Genomic DNA, 15,143 nt, shown 5'->3' on the forward strand with positions numbered 1-15,143 from the left:
AGGCAAGCTAGCACCCATGGATTCATGAATTGGCTTGGATGTGTACTTGGTCGCCAGGGTTGGATGAGGACAACGGCAACAAGGTGAGACCATCGTGATCCACCCTCCTACTTCCTTATCGTGATTCCCTAACTGCTCAACATGTTGATCTGTTCTGAACATCTGAAGCTTGTTGTGTGTAGGGTGACTAGTGATGTTCAATGTTTATTGTGTGTGTTTTCTACACACACACATGGTCCTTGCGTTTCAATCTCCTCTGCTGCTTACTGACAGAGTACTATGCACGTACAGTAGTTGAGTAGTAGTGTGTAGGGACTCTTGAGGAAAGTTTACATACTTAAACATTATGCTTCAAATAAAAGTTGTAATTCCCTTGTAGTAGTATGTTTATGAATGGTTGCATGAAATGATTGTCCAGTACTTCAAATATTTGAATCGGGGTTAATGTAATCACTTGCTGCATCCTTTTTGATTGACCGGAGATGCTAATAGGAAAGCAAAGCAAATAGGAAAAGCATGTGCTGCTACTTTTGCTTATCCTCCGCACACAAGTAAAGCGAAGCATCCTATTTTGATTTCTTCATTCATGATGCATAAAATTCTGGTATTGTGTTCATATAGCTAATCTGCTGGTGTTGTGCATAAAATTCCAGGATCTTTGTGTGTAAGTTCTGGCTGTAGTGCCTATCTTTAGTAAGATTAAATTGCTACTATTACTGATGAATGGTTGAGTTCTAAAACTTGAAGTAGCACCTACTTTGTGGTCCTGTAGTGTTTAAAACTGATAATTATGATGCATTGGTCGTCCATATGGCCTTCTTTTTTAATGCATATATATGATGTAGTTGATAGGCCTTGATCTCAACCTCTCAAGTTTATGTTCCCTGGTCTGTAGTTAACTTGTCATTTTTATTGGCAAGCGTGTAATGAATTTATTAGAATTTTTCTCCTATTGCCGTGTACAGTATGTAGCAAAATGGTCTATATTACTGAGGATGTATAATGTAGAAGTATAGAAACCATAAATTCAAGCTTCTGCTGTAGCATGCTCAATATATATTGTTATAGAATAGTGTTCTACAAAAGGTTGAAACACCATGGTCTCAGTCATTCATAGGAAGTAGAAACACTAAGGCTGACATGCACTTCACTGTTTCATTTGTTTTTTCCAATTTAATTTTGTGGATAGTAAATTTGCGATTGTACGCCCTTTGTGAAAAAATTGCATTTTACGTTTCCATGCCCTGTAATGCTGAAGCATGGTTCTCTGATATTCTGCACCACTGAAAGGCTGATATCTTGTATAAATTTGGCTTTTGGCAGGTAATCCTTTTCCCTGCCATGTTCAGGTGCATCACTCTAATGCCGATGAAGGGTGAGATCTTGGTTGACACTATGGAGAAGACCCTGAAGCCTGGTGTGTTCCTCAAATCGGGACTGATAGAAACCGAAGGGCTACTCGAAGCTGTCAAAGGGCACTTGTAGAGCTTGTGGTTGCGATTACACTTGTAGGGACTTGTAGAGCTTGTGGTTGTGATTACCATTGTATCTAAGTTATATGATGTAACAAACTTATTTTGGCTGTTATTTGAAGTATTATCTGTGCTTTCTAGTTGTTTTGATTTGAATATTGGTTATTTATTTACTGATGAATTGAAAACATGGACCCACATATTAGAACATGACAATTGGGACCCATTTGAGTACTGGACCCATCTCCTAAAAAAATATGAACCGTTGAGCCAGAAAGGCCTCGACCCAAAAACAGAAAAGGCTGAAATATTAGGCCAGGCCAATGTAGCAGACCGGAATAAGAAAAAATGATAACTAAAAAGGCCGAATTAATGGGCTCGGCCCATGTAGAATACCGAATTGGACCGGGCTGAATATTGTGCCACATCAGCTTGCCACGCCGGATGCCTACGTGGCCTGGGGAGGCTGCTAGTGACCAAAACAAAACAGTAGGCATATTTTGGTCGTAAACGTCCACGACCTTCTCACAGAGAAGGTCGTTAATTTCAGTTTATGACCGCCAGCTTTTGACCTTCTGTTTTTGGTCAAAAAAGGCCGCAAATGAAAAACAATGACCTTTCAGTGACCAATAGTCAAGGTCAGAAGTTGACATATTTCTTGTAGAGCTATGGCCCCCGGGTCTATATTTTATCATATAAGTTTTCCGTCTACTTTTATTTGCATCTTTACTTCTCCAATCTATATCATAAAAATACCAAAAATATTTATCTTATCATATTATCTCTATCAGATCTCACTTTCGCAAGCGGCCATGAAGGGATTGACAACTCCTTTATTGTGTTGGTTGCGAGGTTCTTGTTTGTTTGTGTAGGTGCGTGGGACTTTTGAGGAGCCTCCTACTTGATTGATACCTTGGTTCTCAAAAACTGATGGAAATACTTACGCTACTTTGCTACATCACCCTTTCTTCTTCAAGGAAAACCAACACAAGCTCAAGACGTAGCAAGAAGGATTTCTGGCACCGTTGCCGGGGAGGTCTTCGCTCAAGTCAAGACGTACCAAGTACCCATCACAAACACATCTCCCCTTGCATTACATTATTTGCCATTTGCCTCTCGTTTTCCTCTGCCCCACTTCACCCTTACCGTTTTATTCGCCCTCTCTTTCCCAATCTCCTCTCTTTTTCGCTTGCCTTCTTGTGTGCTCTCCGCTATGGCTAGTCCTCCTATTATTGTTAATTCTCCCGATCATGAAGTTCTCAATTTTAAACAAAGGGAGGGAGAAAACTTAAAAGATGCTTGGCATAGAATTTGCAATGCTCAAAATAGATCTACTAGGAAGCAATCTACTTCCGTCCTCCTTTGCAATTTTTATGTAGGCATTACTCCTTGGAATATATGTATTCTTTATGCCATTACCGGAGGGAATTTCTTGGGTAGCCGCACTTTTGATGCCTATAATGCTATGTTAGATTTGTTTGGTCCACCACCTCTCTTGGTTAATGGAACTATCTTAACTCTAGAACATGTGATGCAAAGGCTTAAAATTATTGAAAATAAAGTTCTCACTGTTGAGTTAATTGAAAATTTGGATAAAAAGATCCACAATCAAATAACCCAATTTGGATCTAAGGTTGGAGCTACTCTGAAAAGTTAAATTTGGATGTAACTTTTCGAGTAGATGATTTTTCGTATAAAAAACTTTTTAATCCGAGGTCGTATGCAAAAGTTATGCCCATTTTACAAATTCCAGAGAGATTTTGCAAATAAAGTCGAAATTGATATTTGTAAATTTTCTCAACAAGTAGACCACATATCACATGGGAAACTTATTTTCTTTTATTTTTTTGACGTTTCCATCATTTTCTTTTATTTTTTTTAAACTGAAAAGGCGGTCCACGGGGGGGTGGGGGGGGGTGGGGGTGTATTCGGTGGAAGTTTTGGGCCAAGTTAATAATGGCGCACCGTGGGAGTGGTGCGCTATTACTAGTTAAACTAGTAATGGCGCACCACACCCACGGTGCGCCATTACTAGTTTTGGAAAAAAATTTGATTTTTTTTGAAAAAACTTAGTAATGGCGCACCAGTGTACAATGCGCCATTACTAGTTAAAACTACTAATGGCGCACTATCCACTGATGCGCCATTACTAGTTAAAATTACTAAGTGCTTAGCTTTGGGTTCAATCTTGTGGTGTCCTTTCCCAGTGACAGCAGGGGCAGCAAGGCACGTATTGTATTGTTGTCATCGAGGATAAAAAGATTGGGTTTATATCATATTGCATGAGTTTATCCCTTTACATCATGTCATCTTTCTTAATGCGTTACTCTGTTCTTATGAACTTAATACTCTAGATGCAGGCAGCAGTCGGTCGATGTGTGGAGTAATAGTAGTAGATGCAGGCATGTGTCGATCTACTTGTCATGGACATGATGCCTATATACATGATAATGCCTAGATAATCTCATAACTATGCGCTTTTCTATCAATTTCTCAACAATAATTTGTTCACCCACCGTAATACTTATGTTATCTTGAGAGAAGCCACTAGTGAAACCTATGGCCCCCGGGTCTATCTTTTATCATATAAGTTTTCCGTCTACTTTTATTTGCATCTTTACTTTTCCAATCTATATCATAAAAATATCAAAAATAATTATCTTATCATATTATCTCTATCAGATCTCACTTTTGCAAGTGGCCGTGAAGGGATTGACAACCCCTTTATTGTGTTGGTTGCGAGGTTCTTGTTTGTTTGTGTAGGTGCGTGGGACTTTTGAGGAGCCTCCTACTGGATTGATACCTTGGTTCTCAAAAACTGATGGAAATACTTACGCTACTTTGACATCACCCTTTCTTCTTCAAGGAAAACCAACACAAGCTCAAGACGTAGCAAGAAGGATTTCTGGCACCGTTGCCGGGGATGTCTTCGCTCAAGTCAAGATGTACCAAGTACCCATCACAAACTCATCTCCCCTCGCATTACATTATTTGCCATTTGCCTGTCGTTTTTCTCTTCCTCACTTCATCCTTGCCATTTTATTCGCCCTCTTGTTCCCAATCTCCTCTCTCTTTCGCTTGCCTTCTTGTGTGCTCTTCGCTATGGCTACTCCTCCTATTATTGTTAATACTTCAGATCATGAAGTTCTCAATTTTAAACAAAGGGAGGGAGAAAACTTAAAAGATGCTTGGCATAGAATTTGCAATGCTCAAAATAGATCTACTAGGAAGCAATCTACTTCCGTCCTTCTTCGCAATTTTTATGTAGGCATTACTCCTTGGAATATATGTATTCTTGATGCCATTACCGGATGGAATTTCTTGGGTAGCCACACTTTTGATGCCTATAATGCTATGTTAGATTTGTTTGGTCCACCACCTTTCTTGGTTAATGAAACTATCTTAACTCTAGAACATGTGATGCAAAGGCTTAAAATTATTGAAAATAAAATTGCCACTGTTGAGTTAATTGAAAATTGGAATAAAAAGATCCACAATCAAATAACCCAATAAAACCCATTAACAGTCGCGGCAAGGCGGCCTCTCGCGTATGCCACGTCGATTGCTTGTTACCGGAGCGATCGATGTAAATTCTATCGTCTGCATCATTGCCCTCGTAGAAAAAAGGGTGTGGTAGTTTCCTTCGTCCAGAAGAAAGAGAGAGGAAGGAAATATCTCCCCAGATACGCCCTCCCCTAACGCAGGACGAGACTTGCCTGCTCCCTCGTCGTGTGCCCATCCGTGCTCCCGTCTACGTGACTTGATTTGATTGGAGCAAAATAAGGCCCGGTCCCACCCCCTTAAAATCAGGGGGAAGATGATTAGATTAGAAAGAAAAAAGAAAAAAAGACAGTCGTAGGATTAAGTGGGAGCACATATGGGAGCACGGAGAGGGAGACCTCCTCATCTTCTCCGTCCCACGCGCGCGTCATTCGAGTTGCCTAGAAGAAAAACAGAGGAGAAAATCAATCGCCTTGAGCCCCTTCTCTGCCGACGCACGCGATCTCTTTTCGTCTCGCCTTGAGCCCCTTCCCCGGGTGGATTGCTAGGGTTGCCGCCGCCGCCTCCTCGCCCATCCTAGCTACTTCGGCGCCGGAGAGAAGTTGAACAGAAGGAGCTGCAGGGTGGCCTTGCCAGAAGAAAGCGTCGTTGGCGTGGACGCCGCGGAGGATGACCAGCTGGCCCCACGGAGGATGTCGTCCGGGCGTCCCGCCTCATCGACAACGAGATCCTCTTGGGCGAGGAGTGGAGGAAGGTCTGCCGGCTGCGATCCGGCGGCTTCGCCGTGTTGTGCGACAAGTGCAGGTACGCCCTGCTTTGGCTTTCTTATTGTTGTAGACATGCTCATGTGCCACTGCGACCAAGCCGTGCAAGAACTGTGCTGATCGAGGCCGGCCGAGGCGAATGACCTCCATCGACCATCGTGAATTTTACACTGGTGGCGAGCCCTCTCCCTCCAACCTCGCCGACCCTCCTCAAGCAAGCCCTGTAGATTTCTCTCTCTCATCTTCACATAAATGATACATAACCTACTGATTTGACTTAGACTAACTGTCCATGGTACGACTGCAACCTGTATGTGCATCTTTGAATTTACACATGTCTGATATTTACATATTTTAAAATCCCCTATAGGAGGAGGGCATGATGTGTGATTTGAGGAAGCGTATGAAGAGCAAAACGATAAAATCCATCCGGCAAGAATTGTTTCGTTGTTATCTTTTTCTTCTGAATAATTTTCTGATGCTGAGACTTGGACCTTGTTCATGCATATACTTTTCAATATGAGGGCTTTCAAGGATGAAGAGGAGGATAAATTAGTTGCTTTAGTTACTAAATAACGTGTCCGGGCGGCGGTACGGACTGGATCCCACCATCATCACCAGCAGCCACCTCGTCCTGTCCCGCGTGTGCTGTCAGTCTGCGGGCGAGGAAGAGAACACCTGCGAAGAGGACGAGGATATCCTCCCCGATATGTAAGCCACTATTACTTTGCTCGATCTGGACCGATCTGATTGTTCTCGGCTTTGATCTAAGTATGACGCGCCTGGTTCGGTGCTTCTTGGTGATGATACAGGGAGCTCGCCGCATTCATGAGATCATCCACCAGCAGAGGACCAAAGAACCAGGCCTGCCGAGAACGCCAACTGCCCCAGCACGTTTGCCGCACCCCCGTCGCCTGTGCCCATCCTCGTCGGCTCAGTTTTGTCTTCGTTAGGCAGGTCAGAACTCATGCTTCCTCTCTCGATCTCCACTTGATTTTGTGCTGCTATTGTTCTTTGTGCGTGTGCGACTACTACATGTGCTGCTGCATATAATGTTGCTAGATGTGTGTGATGCAAGTTGTATTGCTGCTTATGCTGCTGCTATTCTCGATCAGGTCCTATTCCTGTTTTGGTTTCTTCTTCTTATCTCTACTACATCTTCAGATTTTGTTTCTTACCTCTATTTGGCTCTTTGCTGGGTATTTGTTTCTTGGATTTTAGCTTCATTTTTCTTTGCTTCGTCTTCACCTGATTAACTATCCTTTTTGTACTACTTATTTTATTTTGCAGGTACCTATCTTTGGTGTTGATTGTTGCTCACATTCCTGTCAACACTTTGGTTAGTAACAGAGTTCTATCAAAATAATTGTATTGTAGACTTGTACTAGTAGTTACTAAATCAGTGCAGCCTTAGGTCTGTAGGTTAAGAAAACGAGCCCAAAGAAGTACTGCGTCCAGCCAAACAACAGCATTGTGGCACCGCGATCCACATTCGTTGTTCTCGGTAAGTTGACGGACTGCATTAGCCAATCAGTATGTGTGTTTTCCTCGATTTACTCTCAGTTCGCCCTCGTCATATTGTGATTGTTCCAGTACTTCATGATGATGAGGTATGGGACCATGATATACTAGCATTTTATGTAAATCCCAATGGGATCAGGTCAATGAATCATAGCTGTACCAACATTTAAGCAAGCAAGTTTTACTCATTTTCATTCTAGCAACTAGTTGCGCAGTCAGAACAATTTGCTCAAAGCAAGTTTTACTCACTGAGATTGTTATTTTTAATAGTTCACCATGGTGTATACATCTTTGGTCCTCCATTATATCTTAGCATTCTTGATGAAATTTGTGATGCAATTCTATTCTTCAACTGCATTTTGTCTTGGCCTATTTATGCCTTATGTCATCATTTTGCACTATCATGCACGTGTTGTCCATCTTCTGTTGATTATCACTCAATATATGTGTTGAAAACTTCTCATTTCTTAATTCAACCATGTTCTTCTCACTCCTTTCAAGTTCTAACCCCACATATCAAATTTATTGTTGATATCTGATCATATTTTGTCTGTCTACATCTATGAACTTTCTATTTACTGCGGTCTTTCTTTCCTATTTAGATGGTCATATTTTTTCCTTATTAATTGGAATGCAATTTCCTATGCAGTGTGTAATTTCTTGAATTTGGGAGGTGGTATCCATTACGGTGTAACTTCAATGTATTATTGTTCTGTCCGTACTGTGTACCAAGTTCTCTTTAACATTTCTGCAAGTGTCATCAACAAAGCAATCTGGACCTTATGTAGAAGATATTACCCCCCTTATGTTGTCCGGTGATGCCAAAGGATAACACACTGATCTCGTTTATTTATATCTATGCAGCCCTTGGCTTTAATTGCGAAGTTGATGAAGGAGGAGAATAATTTTGTGTTCAAGAGAACAATAAGCATCCAGAGGAACTGGTTCGTGGGTTATACCTGAGTATGTGAACATTTTTTTACTTGTGTTATTAATTGACCCTACCTGTAGGCATTAGATTCAATAAGGCAAGAGTTTCTTGCTTATTAAAGAAGGCCAACAGGTCCTTCCCCTTCTGTCTCCTTACTTTTGTAAGAATTAGATTCAAAATTCTTTTTGTGCCTTTGGCTTGTGAGAAAGCATTGCTGATAATTTGTGCTAAATGACCACCTCATAATTCCACCCAACCCCCAACCCCATTTCTTTTATTTAGGTTTTGATGCTATGGACGTATTTGGTGTCGATTGGATTCAGAGCTGCTGTTCCGGGCATAAAAAATAGAAGATGACATATGGACACATTTCAAGTGTAGATAGAAATATATTGGTGGTGCATTGTCACATGTATGCTACATCTGTAATCCAAGCTTTGGTTACATTGTGGTGGTGCATTGTCGCCTCACATTTCTGTCAGGCTTTGGTTAGTAACAACTTGTGTATTCAGGTCATACCAGCTTTTTGGTCTCTGCATTTGTGTTTTTTTCCTTTAGCAAGTCATTGCCTTTTGCTAAGAGTTCATTACTGAAAGATCTGAAGTCGAGATCTCAATTTAAAGTAATGCTTAATTACCGATAGTAAAATAATTCGTCATCATGAGATTTTTCTACTGTCTGTTTGTCATCAGTTTTAAGGCCATGCCATCTTATTATTCTTTGATTACCTCAATACACAAGTTGGTGGTGCACTGGTAGTTTAGGGTTAGCTGTTCGATGGACATTTTCTCAATGTAATTTTAACAGTATCAGTCACACTAATGAACTGAATTAGATAATGATCTCAAATTGTAATTTGTCCTGTTACTGTCTAACTAGCTTACTACTTCTCCATTCCACAATGTAGTGCCTATAGATTTTTTTTGAAAGTCAAACTTTGTCAACTTTGACCAAGTGTATAGAGAAAACTCTTTACACCTACAATACCATACATGTACATTCTGAAAATATAACTTATGATGTCACTACTAGGAAAAGGCCTACTAATGGCGCACCAGTTTTGCCTACTAATGGCGCATCACTGGTGCGCCATTACTAGCACGCCACTAGTAATTTTTACTAATGGCACACCACTGGTGCGCCATTAGTATCTGGTATACTAATGGCGCACCACCAAGTGCGCCATTAGTATATAACACCATGCGCCATTAGTGTGCACTGCGGATAGATGCATGTGCTTTGGCACACTAATGGCGCACTGCGGATAGATGCGCCATTAGTATACTTGGCATACTAATGGCACACTCTGTCTTGATGCGTCATTAGTATCCTTTGGCATACTAATGACGCACTCTGTCCTGATCCGTCATTAGTATCCTTTGGCATACTAATGGCGCACCTTGTGGTGATGCGCCATTAGTATGAATATTTGTTTTTTTTTACTTTTTTGATTTTTGCACAGGTTACAAAATATATTATTTGACAGAATATAGACAGTAGCACACAGCAACAGCAGATTCATCGAATACAATAGAAGATTAGTCTCCGAATACAATTCTTCATATTAGTCTCTGAATTCAAAAGACCGAACAAAGATAAAACACTACAAGTCTCAAGACCGCAAGTATCGAGTTTGTCTTCACATTACAAGTCGATATCAATCATCTAAACTACCATCACATAGAAGAGAGCTGCGGTCATCATGATGAGCATCATCGTGATCAAACCGGTCTTCATCCGGTTCCTCCAACGCTCCCTCCTCTTTCCCGCTAGATAGAGGGCGTATCTAGATTCGGCCTCTGCCCTAGTGGTGTACCCTTTGTAACTGTTACCGTTGAAACGGTGAACCTGTCTCCGACACTCCTCCCTGTCGTCGTAGACTTCGGGAACCTTACCCTTGTACACGACATACGACGACATCTCTATGCACAAACCAAACAACAGACAATACATACATAAGCAATATATAAGTATGCAACAAAAGGATCGGAAGAGAAAAGCAAGACATTAATAGCACGATTCATGGTCCTACTAATAAATAGCATCGATTACATCTAAGTTGAACGATTGTCCAAACCAAAGAGACATACAATTCATTAAAGTTTAATTATAACATGAGCCAATCAATGTTTCAGAACTACACATCGCTACTTTCGACTCGACTCATGGACAAGAGCGTGGATGAAGCCGCCGTCTGTCGTGATGGTCATGAAATCGCGGGCGTTGTCAGCCTGCATTTGTAGCATTCCGTCTATCTCAATGTTGGACGGTTGATATCTGAGGAAGAACTGCCCCGAGGTATGAAGGACATCTTGATGGATGATGTCCGCAAACTCCGACTGGATGCGAAAGAATTCCTGCCGACAAGCTCGCGACCCAATCTTTGAGATTATTTGGTAGCAAAAGGTGATGATGGTCCCTTACGATCGCCTGCATGTGATGGAGGGCGTAGTAGGCATCCTTCTGACCGCCAGGCGGCTGCTTGACGCAGCAGAACGTCGTATTGTGGGCGAACACGTGCTTGCCGTACATACGAACTGCCCTGATGAAGGTGCCTCCAGATTTGGCATAGCCAGGGAGAACATCATCAAGAACTTTCTTAATATTCGTGTAGTCTATCTTGGAGTTACGGTTCGGGTCGAAATACGTGGCCATGGAATATTTTGGGCTTAAGAGGATGAGTGTGCAATGTGTGTCACTGCACAGAACGCGGAATGTTAGAATAAAAAAGAACGGTCGAAATCTAAGAAATCATATGTTACGGGGCGGTTAAGGGATGACTTACTCAGGAAAGTAAGCCACAAGGAAGTTATCCTTATCTGGGTTTGCCAGAATGACGTCTTCGAGGTGTGAACTCGCGACTTGGCGGTCCCCAGCGCTGCTCAAGAGCTTGGCACGCATGTAGAAGGGGTCGACGATCACGATGTCCGGGGTCTTGTCTCTAATGATCCGCATCTCCATACTCAGCGAAAACAGCCGAACGAAGGTGTAGTGCAGTGGATGAAGGTTGAACATAGCAAAGATGTCATCAAACCGTAGGACGATCGTACCCCCGATGGCGCCATCCACAAAGCCCTTGCCCTCTGGCACCCTGGCCACGAAAACCGGGTATGCCACATCATTCTCTCTGAGACGCCGCTTCTCCAAAGAAAGAACACTGTCGTGCAGACTCCGCATAGCACCGGTTGCAGCATTGAGCATATTTGTCGGTAGCATCGCCCTACCCGCCACATGCACCCTCCTCGAGATATCCTTAGGTGAAGGTGGCCCGTCCTGAGCACGGATCGTACTCGGTGCCGGCTGGCTCGCACCGGCGCCCTTTTTAGTCGGCCGTTTCCGGCCCTTCTTCTTGATCTGCTGTAATGGGACCGAGTTCTGCTCACAGACCGCCTTCTTGAGCATGTTGGGGCTGATAATATTTGGCACCTCCGCTATCTGAGGCTTGGTGAAGGCGGCAGCTGGAGGCGTCTCCTGAGAACTGAACGCCAGACGACGCCTGTTGCAATTGGGTTCTCCGCCGTACCAGCTAGATCGCGGTCGTCTTGTTTGGGTTCTTGAGAAGGAGGCCAGCAGAACTCGTCACCGTACCCATGTTCGGCAAAGTACTTATCGACGTTGGTAAATGTACCATCGTCGTTGTCGTCGTCGTCCGGATCCTGTGCCATATGCATGTCCGGATCCTGTGCCATAGGGATGTCCGGCATGTTCGGTAGCGTTGCGGCATTCTTGCCATGGCTTGGCGCCGGCATGACTGGCGGTCTTGTTTGTGGGGTGGTGTCCCCCGCCCCAAACGAATCTGGCTCTTCGGCCGAAGCAGGGGCCAGCTTACGCAGGCGCTGAGGGTCATCTCATCTTCTTCGTTGGCCCTAGCGGGTCGAATCGGAGGTAACAGCTCGTCGCAGCCTGGCAGCACCCGAACCACTTCAACCCTATACATTGTGGGTGGCATCGGATTACCGTGGAACACGGGGTTGCCCGGTTGAATGATTCTTCCCTTGGCAACATCGACCAACTCGCCGCCCATGAAGTGCAGGAGAGTGCAAGGAACGTCGGCGGCGCCCTGCGAAAACATGTAGGGCGTCAGGGATGCCCAGTCAAAGGCAAGGAGATGAAGTCCCCGGCCGAGAGGCTTAGTTACCGTGATGCCGTCGAGCTCGGCTAATGTTGAGGCACCGCCAACAGCGGGCGTGCAACTGACGGAGGGGCCACTTGCTGGCGAGGTGTCGGCCGGCGTACACCCGGGTGCATTAAGCTCCAATGCCGGCGTCGGAGACACCAATACTGCTGCCGCTGGAGACACCAATGGCATCGCCGCCGTAGACACCAATACCGCCGCCGCCGATGACACCAATGGCGCCGCCTGCGCGTTGTGCGAGTTGCTGGCTGTGAAGCTGGGCATCGGGGGCGGCCCCTGTTGGCCACCCGCAATCCACATCGTTATCCCATGAATCAAGGTAGGCATAATGCCGGTGAGCGTCGATCCCAGTTGTTGTTGCACTTGCTCTTGGACCATCTCCAGAATCCGCGCCACTTGCGCCTTGAGTGCTTCAACCTCGCGCGACTGGCTTTTCGAGCTGGTCTTTTTCTCCTTTTGCCCACCAGCGGTATAATATGACGACCATTTTGTGGACAAGCCTTTGCTGGCCACACGACCAGCTGACATTGGCTTACTGAGCTTATCCTTGTTTTTCATTATGTTCAACGCCCTATTCAAAGGGGTGTCGTAAGGGGAGCTCTGCGACGACCCCGCGCTACTGCTTTCTTTGTCCTGCGGAAGGAACATGAACCATTTAGAAATATTGGGGATTAATTAGAATGCAACCATATGGAGCTAATTACGCGGGGGTGTATTCCTTACCAGAAAAAGCTCAAGCTCCTTGGTCTTCGGATCTGTGATAAGCTCCTTTGTTACCGGGTCCTCCTTGTACCGGGCCCTGAGAATGTTCCTGGTCTGCTTGTCACTGTATTTCTCGAAGCGGGGCGGTAGGCCTTGCTCGGCACGCTCCGCGTCCTCCTTGTCCCATACAGGCTCCGCCACTCTGTAACCGCTGGGACCGAGTTGGTGGACCCCTATGTTCAACTACCGCATTTCTTTCCCCCACTTAATTGGTTTGGAGGTTGCGGGGCTCTCGCACTTGATCTTGAACTCCTTATAGTCATCTTCGCTCATCAAAGGATATTTCGCCTTAATCTTCTCATAACTATCACCTTTGTCAATCCTTGCCTTCACCGTGCTTTTCCAAGTAGACAGGGCCGTGCTCATCGTCGTGAGGGCGGCACCGTTCACTTTATTACCCGAGAGGCGTGTGTTTGCGAACTCAGCGGGGAACTTGTATCGTTCGTGCAGCTTCGTGAAGAGGAGGTTGCGCAAATTCCCTCGGTCCTTATGCCTTAGGTTCTTGGTGTTGATCGAGGCAGTGCTCCGGAGAATGCACCCGAGCTGAATCGAGTACCCCTTGACTACATGTTTGGGAGCCGTCGGATGCCCATCGGAGTTCACTTCAGTAAATTCTTCCCTGACGGTGCCGAGCACGTTCAGGCGCCGGTCCTTCCGTTGCCTCTTCGGTTGGCTACCATCTGTGCGTGCGCCGCCATCATCAGTGGTGGCATCCGCGGCGCCATCATCAGTGGTGTCATCCCCGATGCCACTAGGGGTTGTGTAGTCAGGATCGGTGTCTTCCGCGGCGTCCTCTTAGCAGTGAGGTTCTTCCTCCAACTCCTGGGACAGCTCCCAGAATTGCTTGCCGCCCGAACCGCCGGCCTCATCGTTGTGGGCCATGTTTCGCTCTAAATAGGAAAAAAGTTTGGTCAAAAAGTTGGTTATTGTCAAGGAACAAGATCATGGTCTCATCATTTAGGGTTTGTCGACACCGAGGCATCCTAAAAGCTAAGCTTTTATCATTTAGGGTTTGTCGACGCCGTGGCACCCTAAAAGCCTAAGCGTACATCATTTAGGTTCTCATCGACACCGAAGCACCCTAAAAGCCAAGGTTTCATCATTTAGGGTTTGTCGACGCCAAGGCACCCTAAATGCTAAGTTTTCATCATTTAGGTTTTATCGATGCCGAGGCACCCTAGGTTGGGCCTAATCACTTGGCACTAATCAGTTGGCAATATTGCCACCTATGTTGGGTTTATCATCTAGGGTTTATCGATGCTGAGGAGAATTTCTAAGTTGGGCCTAATCACTTGGCTCTATTGCCACCTATGGTTTAATGCAGCAAGAATAAAGGGGCAGTTGATCCTACTTAATTAAGTACTAAGATACCCCGGCCCATGCATTAGTAGCAAGTACCTCATATGTCCGATTTTTAGCAAAGTCATGCTAAAATTCACGGAAAATTTCAGCATGACCTTTGCTTAGGACATATGGAGTACCTGAATTTGCCGGAACGAAAGTTAATCGACATTCAGTCAAACTCAAGGGCCTCTCGGGGTACCTGCAAAATCATCACGACACGAAGGGCCTCTCAAGGGCCTCAAGCAGCAGCGGCGTCTCCCAGGACCCCATTTTTTGCTAAATTTCTTTGAGCAACAATTAGAGCAGAAAATTCAGCATATTTCTATACAACAGCACTTTAAGATGAAGAACAGTTCTACAGCAGCCCATTTATATACAATAGCATCTTTGTTCATACCAATTTCTGAAACAATTCAAATCTGAACTGTATCTTTGGTCATACAAATCTCTGAAACTATACAAATCTGAAATATATATCTTTGATCATCATCTTTGCATGTCTTTCTCAATGTGATCACAAGTAATTCAGAGGCATCACAAGTAATTCAGAGCATCACAAGGCATTAGTAGTTCAGTACATGAACAAGTTTTACAAAGCACATCAATATGTTACAGCAAACAAAAGTTCTGAAATTTGTTTCCCTAACTGAATTAACTGAATTTTTAGTAACCGAATAAACTGAATTTTCAAAACTGCAAGAAGCCATTTAAAA

The 15,143-nt window shown here is 44.3% G+C and overlaps 1 long non-coding RNA gene across 2 annotated transcripts; it reads left to right on the top strand.

The window, feature by feature from the left end:
• Window positions 1–6,019: 6,019 nt before the first annotated feature.
• Window positions 6,020–8,211, top strand: LOC119347007. 2 transcript variants are annotated; one of them, XR_005168061.1, is made up of 5 exons: window positions 6,020–6,448; window positions 6,550–6,694; window positions 7,028–7,076; window positions 7,152–7,241; window positions 8,123–8,211. It is a non-coding gene; the product is annotated as an uncharacterized LOC119347007 (long non-coding RNA). The 2 variants fall into 2 exon arrangements; XR_005168062.1 differs by having other exon boundaries at window positions 7,160–7,241.
• The last annotated feature ends 6,932 nt before the right edge of the window (window positions 8,212–15,143 follow it).

The sequence above is a fragment of the Triticum dicoccoides genome, unplaced genomic scaffold (assembly GCF_002162155.2).
Source record: "Triticum dicoccoides isolate Atlit2015 ecotype Zavitan unplaced genomic scaffold, WEW_v2.0 scaffold57603, whole genome shotgun sequence".
NCBI lineage: Eukaryota > Viridiplantae > Streptophyta > Magnoliopsida > Poales > Poaceae > Triticum > Triticum dicoccoides.